Raw genomic sequence first — 9832 nt, forward strand, 5'->3', positions numbered from 1 at the left:
TGAGCCATAATGGTCTTTTCAACAAATGGGGCTGGGAGAGTTGGATATCCATATCCAAAAGAATGAAAGAGGACCCCTACCTCACCCCCTACACAAAAATTAACTCAAAATGGACCAAAGATCTCAATATAAAAGAAAGTACCATAAAACTCCTAGAAGATAATGTAGGAAAACATCTTCAAGACCTTGTATTAGGCGGCCACTTCCTAGACTTTACACCCAAAGCACAAGCAACAAAAGAGAAAATAGATAAATGGGAACTCCTCAAGCTTAGAAGTTTCTGCACCTCAAAGGAATTTCTCAAAAAGGTAAAGAGGCAGCCAACTCAATGGGAAAAAATTTGGGGGAACCATGTATCTGACAAAAGACTGATATCTTGCATATATAAAGAAATCCTACAACTCAATGACAATAGTACAGACAGCCCAATTATAAAATGGGCAAAAGATATGAAAAGACAGTTCTCTGAAGAGGAAATACAAATGGCCAAGAAACACATGAAAAAATGTTCAGCTTCACTAGCTATTAGAGAGATGCAAATTAAGACCACAATGAGACACCATCTAACACCGATTAGAATGGCTGCCATTAAACAAACAGGAAACTACAAATGCTGGAGGGGATGTGGAGAAATTGGAACTCTTATTCATTGTTGGTGGGACTGTATAATGGTTCAGCCACTCTGGAAGTCAGTCTGGCAGTTCCTTAGAAAACTAGATATAGAGTTACCATTCGATCCAGCGATTGCACTTCTCGGTATATACCCGGAAGATCAGAAAGCAGAGACACGAACAGATATCTGCACGCCAATGTTCATAGCAGCATTATTCACAATTGCCAAGAGATGTAAACAACCCAAATGTCCTTCAACAGATGAGTGGATAAATAAAATGTGGTATATACACACGATGGAATACTACACGGCAATAAGAAGGAATGATCTCGTGAAACATATGACAACATGGATGAACCTTGAAGACATAATGCTGAGCGAAATAAGCCAGGCACAAAAAGAGAAATATTATATGCTACCACTAATGTGAACTTTGAAAAATGTAAAACAAATGGTTTATAATGTAGAATGTAGGGGAACTAGCAATGGAGAGCAATTAAGGAAGGGGGAACAATAATCCAAGAAGAACAGATAAGCTATTTAACGTTCTGGGGATGCCCAGGAATGACTATGGTCTGTTAATTTCCGATGGATATAGTAGGAACAAGTTCACAGAAATGTTGCTATATTAGGTAACTTTCTTGGGGTAAAGTAGGAACATGTTGGAAGTTAAGCAGTTATCTTAGGTTAGTTGTCTTTTTCTTACTCCCTTGTTATGGTCTCTTTGAAATGTTCTTTTATTGTATGTTTGTTTTCTTTTTAACTTTTTTTTCATACAGTTGATTTAAAAAAGAAGGGAAAGTTAAAAAAAAAAAAAAAAGAAGAAAAACAAGGAAAAAAAGATGTAGTGCCCCCTTGAGGAGCCTGTGGAGAATGCAGGGGTATTCGCCTACCCCACCTCCATGGTTGCCAACATGACCACAGACATAGGGGAGTGGTGGTTTGATGGGTTGAGCCCTCTACCATAGGTTTTACCCTTGGGAAGACGGTTGCTGCAAAGGAGAGGCTAGGCCTTCCTATGGTTGTGCCTAAGAGCCTCCTCCCAAATGCCTCTTTGTTGCTCAGATGTGGCCCTCTCTCTCTGGCTAAGCCAACTTGAAAGGTGAAATCACTGCCCTCCCCCCGACGTGGGATCAGACACCCAGGGGAGTGAATCTCCCTGGCAACGTGGAATATGACTCCCGGGGAGGAATGTAGACCCGGCATCGTGGGACGGAGAACATCTTCTTGACCAAAAGGGGGATGTGAAAGGAAATGAAATAAGCTTCAGTGGCAGAGAGATTCCGGAAGGAGCCGAGAGGTCACTCTGGTGGGCACTCTTACGCACACTTTAGACAACCCTTTTTAGGTTCCAAAGAATTGGGGTAGCTGGTGGTGGATATCTGAAACTATCAAACTACAACCCAGAACCCATGAATCTCGAAGACAGTTGTATAAAAATGTAGCTTATGAGGGGTGACAATGGGATTGGGAAAGCCATAAGGACCACACTCCACTTTGTCTAGTTATTGATGGATGAGTAGAAAAATAGGGGAAGGAAACAAACAGACAAAGGTACCCAGTGTTCTTTTTTACTTCATATGCTCTTTTTCACTCTAATTATTATTCTGGTTATTTTTGTGTGTGTGCTAATGAAGGTGTCAGGGATTGATTTAGGTGATGAATGTACAACTATGTAATGGTACTGTAAACAATCAAAAGTACGATTTGTTTTGTATGACTGCGTGGTATGTGAATATATCTCAATAAAATGAAGATTTGAAAAAAAAAAAAAGAACATAGTCAATATCATCCTTTACCCTTTAACCTGATTTGCCTTAGTCCTACCCAGATCTGCTTCATTCATATCTCTTATTGAAGTCTGGACTCTTTTTCAGCTTTTTTAACAGTTGCTGTATGTGCTAATACTGACATTCATAGCTGCTGAGCTCTAGCTCTGAGTTTCAGATGTCACACAGATACTCAAAGTTCCAGAGACGGATCAGGTTATACACAAAGGGATCAGCATCTCAGAATCTGGAGATAGCCATTACAATTCAGGAATAAATGTGACTGCTGTAAGAGCTTACAATCTAGGGAACATTAGAATAAGTGTTCCCCTGATAGGCTGTGCTCTAAGATTCAATTCTCAGAGTTTACACATTGTAGTTAATCCATATTGGTGAGGCATTATAATGTTTGTCTTTTTGTTTCTGATGTACTTCACTCAAAATGCTGTCCACAGGATCCAGTCACTTCGTTGCATGTCTCACAGCTTCACTCCTCACAGTTGCTCAATATTGCATTGTATGCATACACCACAGTTCACCATTCTGTTCATTAGTTGATGCACCTCCAGTCCATCTCCACCCACTGCAAATCATGAATACTGCCTCCATAAACACCAGTGAGCAAATGTACATTCATGTCCCTGCTCTCAGATCTTCCAAGTATATACCCCATAAGGAAGTGCAGGACCTTATGGCACCCACATACTTAGCTTCTTGTGGAACCATGTGGAGATTTTGGAAACTATGCAAAGATCCCATTCCTCCTCAAACTTTCAATAAACTCACTTATATATATTTATATGGACTTATGGTTTCCTATTTTATTTAATGTATTATCATCCTTTATTGCCATTATTTGTTTTTGCTGATTTTTGTTTTTTATTTCACTTGTTTCAAAACAAAATAATTCGACCAAAAAAATTTTTTTAAACTTCGATCTAGAAATATGGTGATGGGCAATATAATTGACTTTTTAAAAATTCAGTTTTATTGAGATATATTCATATACCATACAATCATCCACAATGTATAATCAACTGTTCACAGTACCATCCTATAGTTGTGTATTCATCACTGCAGTCAATTTTTAAACATTTTCCTTATTCCAAAAAAAAAAAAAAGTAAAAGTAAAAAAGAACTTCTAAAACATGCCACCCCCCATCCCACCCTATTTTTCGTTTAATTTTTGCCCCATTTTTCTCCTCTGTCCATACAGTGGATAAAGGGAGTGTGAGTCATAAGGTTTTCACAGTCACAAAGTCACACCATGTAATCTACATAGTTATGCAACTGTCTTCAAGAATCAAGGCTACTGGGTTGCAGTTCGAAAGTTTCAGGTATTTCCTCTAGCTATTCCATACACCAAAAACTAAAAATGGATATCTATATAGCACATAAGAATGCCCTCCAGAGTGACCTTTCAATTCCATTTGAAATCTCTCAGCCACTGAAACTTTATTTTGTTTCATTCTGCTTCCCCCTTTTGGTCAATTGATTTCCTCAATCCCATGATGCCAGGTCAAGACTCATCCCCAGGAGTCATGTCCTGTGTTGCCAGGGAGATTTACACCCCTGGGAGTCATGTCCCACATAGCGGGGAGGGCAGTGAGTTCATCTGCTAAGTTGGCTTAGAGAGAGAGGCCACATCTGAGCAACAAAAGAGGTTCTCTGGGGTTACTCTTAGGCACAATTGTAAGTAGGCTCAACCTCTCCTTTGCAGCAACAGCTTCATAAGGGCAAGCCCCAAGATTGAGGGCTTGTATTGTCATTATTTTGATGCTCAAATTGTCCTAGGTTTGGTCAGTGGAACCCCCTTCAAGCTGACTTCTGGGTCTTTTTGTCTTGTCCTCATCACTCTTCGAGTACTGTCTTGCTTTCTGGCACAAGATGTCCCAGGATCATTTTGTACTTTCCCCACCCCAGACCTGAAAGCAGCCAGTTCTCCCAGGGATCCCTGGGCACTAGATGTGCACCTTGCTATGAGACTGTCTCTGTCCGTGGACAAAACTAGGGTATATATTATATAAATAAAATATTACTTTATGCCATATGTTATGGTTATATTATATAAAATATGTTCCATACAATAATATATCCTATATATAGGATATATACATATAATTTCTATTTTTTTCTATCTATATTGGAAACTTTAAGTTCAACCCAAAACCTCCAGTTCATACTCAACACTGAGGAGTTTATTCTGGTTTCTCCCTTTCTGCATTTGTAACCCCCTGTGCAGACAGTGAGAAATCTGGTTTCCATTATCCCTAATATATTCACTTACTTACTCAATCCCCCAGTATGTAGCCAATCTCCCAGCTCCAGCTCTGGCTCCCTCTTCCAGGCTGCCCCTCCCCACATGGGTACCCCCTCACTCACTTGGGTTCTGACACCTTTTCTGTGGCACCAGCCCCCTCCCCACCACAGACACGTTCCCTGCTCTGACCTACCCAGTGGCTTTAGGACTGAAGTTGAAGGAGACAAGGGAAAGGAAAGGGAGTAAAATGGAGAAGGGAGTGGGGGAGCCGTGAAGGGAGGGAAAGAGTGGATACCCCTTGATATGATAAATACACTTGGAGTATTATCAAGCTTAAAAGGGGGGGGGCAAGATATAAAATTGCATATGGTATAATATAACAATTTTTAAAGCTCAGAAAAACTATTGGCACAGCCTTAGGCTGAAGAGGGGAGAAGAAATTGAAGACAGTTTGACCACTCTTATAGACCTCTCCTGTCACTCCCATGCCCTTTGGAGTTAGTTAGAGTCCTGCCTGATGGTGAAAGAGGCAGAGCTACCCTGGGGTTCTAGCTGGTTCCCGGCTGGAGCACCTGTACAAATACGGCTCTGCCACTTCCCGGCCAGATGCCCTTGTCAAGGTAGTTACTTAGCCTCTGTGCCTCAGTTTCCTTCATCTGTGAAGCCAGGCATGGCAACAGTACTTACTTGTGGGGTTGCTGTGGGGATTAAATGAGTTCATATGTACAAAGCACCTAGACTAGCACTCGGCACACGGAAAATGTTTGTTAAGTGTCAGCTGCCATTATATGGATGAGAAAAGTGAAGGTGACAGCTGGCCTGGGAGTTACCTCCCCAAGGTCACATCAATGGGAACCCAGTTATGCCTGAGCCTGAAGCTCATGTAAGCTCCCTGCCATCAGGCTGCTCAGGGATTCAAAAGCAGTACTCCCCAAACTAGGACAGATCTCCTGGGGTGAGTTCTGTGAGCACCTGGTGGGCTCAGAGAAACAGCAGTTAGAGCTGCTTGGGAATTGTCAAGGAAAGCTCCTTCGCCTGGTGGGATTCAAGGTAGATCTTGAATGCTGAGAAAGACTGGAGCAAATTGTGATTGTGGAGGCAAGACTCACTGCTGAGAGAGCGGCTGCACGATGGCAGGGTACTGGGCCTCCCGTCTGGCAGTCATCGCTAGTCAAGGGCCTGATACCAGGGTTGCTCGGGCACATGACCAGGGACATTTTGGCTGGATAATTCTTTACTATGGGGAGCGTCCTTGCATTGTAGGAGGGTTGGCAGCATCCCTGGCTTCTACTTGATGCCTAATGCTCTTCCAATTGTCTCTAGACACTGCCAAAGGTCCCTGGAGGGGCAAATTCACTCCTGTTGAGAACTGCTGCCCCAGACAAATGGCCTTACCAGGAAGCCCCAACCCCACCCAGTTGTTGAGAGCAGCCTGGCTTCTCTGCCATCCCCTCGTCGTTCATCCTCATGAGCAGGACACAACCAGTCTTCAGAAGTTCCCAGGCAGCCACAGAGGACGAGAAGGGCTCCATCACCCACAGGGCCTGTACCCGAGGCCTCTCTGATGAGGATTTCTAAGGATATGAATGTGTGGTGTCATCACTGGCCGGACGCCCTGGTGCACGAGTGCAATCGCAGGTGGGGAAACAGCGGACCAGCAGGAATGACAGCATTTCATAGGGGTGGAGCAGCAGAGGAGAGGGGTGAGGGACAAAGCTGGTAACAATCACCGGCCAGCCATGCAACACTGAAAACAGTCAGGTCCCCTTGCTGGGCCTCAGTTTTCCCCCCAGCAAATGGAAGGGTGGTGTATGTCCAAGATTTCTTCCAGGTGAGGACTCGTCTTTGAGGCCTATGAAGAGGGGGAGGGGATGGTTCCCAGCTACCGGGACAGAGTTGGATGATCATCTAGTAATGTCTGCCCAGGAGCAGTGATGGGGGCGGGGGCAGTGCCAATCCACCTCCCACTGTTCTAAAGTGCGCCCCTTGGATCTCTGCTCCCGTGTGAGGACAGGGGGCTGGGGCAGGGGAAGCAGGGCTCTTCTCCCTCCAGCAGCTCCAAGGGGAAAGTTCTGCTCAAAGATTCTTGAAACTAAAAGAAAGAAAACTGTTCTGCCAGTGGACAACAGGGAGAAATGGTCCCTAGAGAGGTGACCCACTTCTGCTGCAGGGGTGGCACATAAGCATTTGTTCATCCAACAAAGTTGGATTGGGCCCCGACCAGGCTGGGGAACAGATCAGTGGACAAAGTCCCCTAACCTAGAGGAGCTGACTTCCTAGAGGGGTGGGGAGGGCAGTCAGTCAACAGATAAACAGATACAGTATGTGGGATGGTGACAAGTGCTAGGAAGTGGTAAGGGGATGGAGAGTGGCACAGGGGTGGGGAGGGGGCAATGGTGTGCTTTCAGAGAGGGGGTGCTCTCCCAGCAGAGACCTGGAAGAGGCCCCGTGGCTCATCCCTGCAGGGCTCCTTCCTGGGCCCCGGGCCTCCTGGCCTGGGCTGCACACACTTCCTCTGGCCTCCTGTGTTGCTGCCCGGAGCACTACATTAGGTTTCCTTCGCAGCTATAGCTGCCTCCTTGGGGGGCTCCCACTAAACGCATTAGTTTCTGGGTCTCCAGTTCGCCCATGTGGAACAGGGGCATGCAGCCAGCGTCCTGTCCTAACTTTGGGCAGATCTCCTCTCTGTCTCAGAGCCCGTTTCCTTGAACAATGAGAGGGTTGAGATGGCTCGGATTCCCTAATTTTCAATCCCTTTCTGAGAGTTGGGCCAGAATGGAGAGGGGGCAGTGGGGGTGCAGGGGGCAGGGAGGAGGCAAAGCTATCCTCCTGCTTGAGGCCCTTACCTGTAATTAGCTGACTTGTGAAAAAAAATCCCCCATTATAAAACTCATATTGTACATTGCGGAACATTTAGAAAATACAGGGAAAAAAAAAAAAAAAAAACAAAGGAGGGGAAAAAGTCACCTATTGTTCCACTACCCAAAGAGAGCCATTATTAACATTCTGCTGCTTGTCCTTTTGGTCTTTGACGCAGGATATCTTTGAACTGACTTGTAAGTGAATCCTGCTGCTATTTTAGCCATAGTATGAATTTACATTATTCAAAAGCAAAGCCTTGTTCATCTTAAGCCCTAGTGATAAACTTATCTGGAAATTAATTTAAAAATTCCCCAAACTAGGAGGCCATACAGACCATGTGGTAACTGGCCAGATGCCCAGGCAAGGCCAGACTGGGAAGGCCGGGGTCTCCTTATAGCCCTGGGGCAGGAGGGGCAGAGGTCCGAGCCTGGAAGGGTGTGCATTGGGGACTGTGAGGGAAGCATGGGACACGCACACACACACTCACACATGCACACACACACATGCACACATGTAAGGGGGTAAAGGGTGTGGTCACCCTGAGCCTCCTCCTGAAAGCCCCGTCCCCCAGAAAGAGGCTGGACTCACTTTAGACCTTGGTGTATTTGCCAGACAGAGAGACTGAGCCGAGGTGAAAGGAAAACTGCAGAAAGAGTTATTCTCCCCTTTCCCCCCGTGTGTCTCCCCAGGCCAGGGCCTGGAGCTACATCAGGCAGAATCAGAGAACTGGGGGCTGAAGTAGACACAGGTGAGATGAGAAAGGAGGGACACCGTGGGATGGGGGGTCATGAACAAGGAGATGAAGTCAGTCTGTGTTATCACGAGCTGGCGGAAGAGAAGGGGAGGGCATAGGGCCAAGGGGGCAATAGGGGAGACTATTGGGTTTATCCTCTGGCTGGTTCCAGGGATCGTGGGGAAGAGATAAAATGGAATAAAAGGAAGCATTGCCAGGGTTGGTGAATCAGATTCCCTCAATGTCCTTCAAGAAAGAAGGAGTTCCTCTTAAAGTACTTTTCTCCTCTGTGCTTTGGACTGAGCCACTTGGGCGCCAGCTGTTTCCCTCGGAGGAGTGGCTGTGCCCAGGGAGAGGCCGTGGGAAGCCCGTCCTGCCCGGCTGGTGGCACCGTCTTTCAGCAGAGACTGCGGGTGCCCAGCTTTCACCCCTCAGTCTCTTGCTGTGAGCCCCGCAGTGCTCTCCTTGAGGCTTTCTCTGACTTCAGAGGGCTCCTTGGTGAACACGTAGGGCAGGCCCAAGTGCTGGGAAATGAATACTGCCTGGAAGCAGCTTTCAATCCAGGATAAAGGGGGTTGGCAAGTCAACACTGCAGCTCGCTCAGCAGCTGGGGGGGACAATTTCAGAATATTCTGCACCACCCCCCAGAGGTCCCCAGCAGGACAGAGCCCAGACAGCGACCACACTGCCTTCCCTTCCCATCCCAGGCGCCCATGTCCCCATCAGTGCTTCTTGGGATCTGCTTTCAGATGAACCCCTGTGTTCAGATCCAAGCCTCTGAGCCTGTTTCTGGAGGAATCCACTCACAGTCCCGATTCTAAATCTTCCAATCCATTGTAAGACCAGGACCTGATCTGGAGAGAAAATGTGGTCACTTCCTTCGGAGTCACCTCCCCCTCCAGCTCCCAAGACACACTTGCTCCCAGCAGGTAAGGGGCTGAGACACAGCCTTGGGGGCTTCTCCAGACGGAAACCCAAGCATGCCAGCTGGTCGCAGGACTCCAAGCATGCCAGCCAATCAGCCTTGGCCCCAAAACTGGGACCTGTTTGCGGGATCTGTTCACATATGACAGTGACAGACAAGGTGCAGGAGATGGCTAGGAGAAGAGAGCATTTTCAGAGGACAGGGAGGGGTGGGAATTTGGGGTGTTCCCAACAGCTTACCCTGGCCTGCCTCTAGCTTCCATCGCTCACCCGGGCAGGATTCAGAGACATGATCCTTTCTCTCCGCCAGGAAATGCTTGTCTTTAGTGCAATCAACAGAGACGTACACGTGGTGACCAAGCACATAAGCAGTACCCCTCCAGGCCACCATTGGCCTGGGTGAGGGTGCTGGGAGGGTCTCCCTGTTTTGTAGTAAAGACCTGAGGGTCTCCAGGCTCCCACGGGAGTTGTGCAACCGAGCAGGAAAAGCGGAAAGCCAGCTCACCTGGAACAGGAAAGCCGGCTCAGCTCACCCCGGGCAGGAGGCGCCAGGGGCCCTGCGGGCAGGGCGGGTGACTCTGGGAGATAAGCCAATCCCTGGGCTGCAGGGGCTGAGCCCTGAGAAGCATTGACCGTGGTAAATCACTCCCTCTGAGCCTTGTGAGGGGTGG

Source organism: Choloepus didactylus, chromosome 14, assembly GCF_015220235.1.
Source record: "Choloepus didactylus isolate mChoDid1 chromosome 14, mChoDid1.pri, whole genome shotgun sequence".
Taxonomy (NCBI): Eukaryota; Metazoa; Chordata; class Mammalia; order Pilosa; family Megalonychidae; genus Choloepus; species Choloepus didactylus.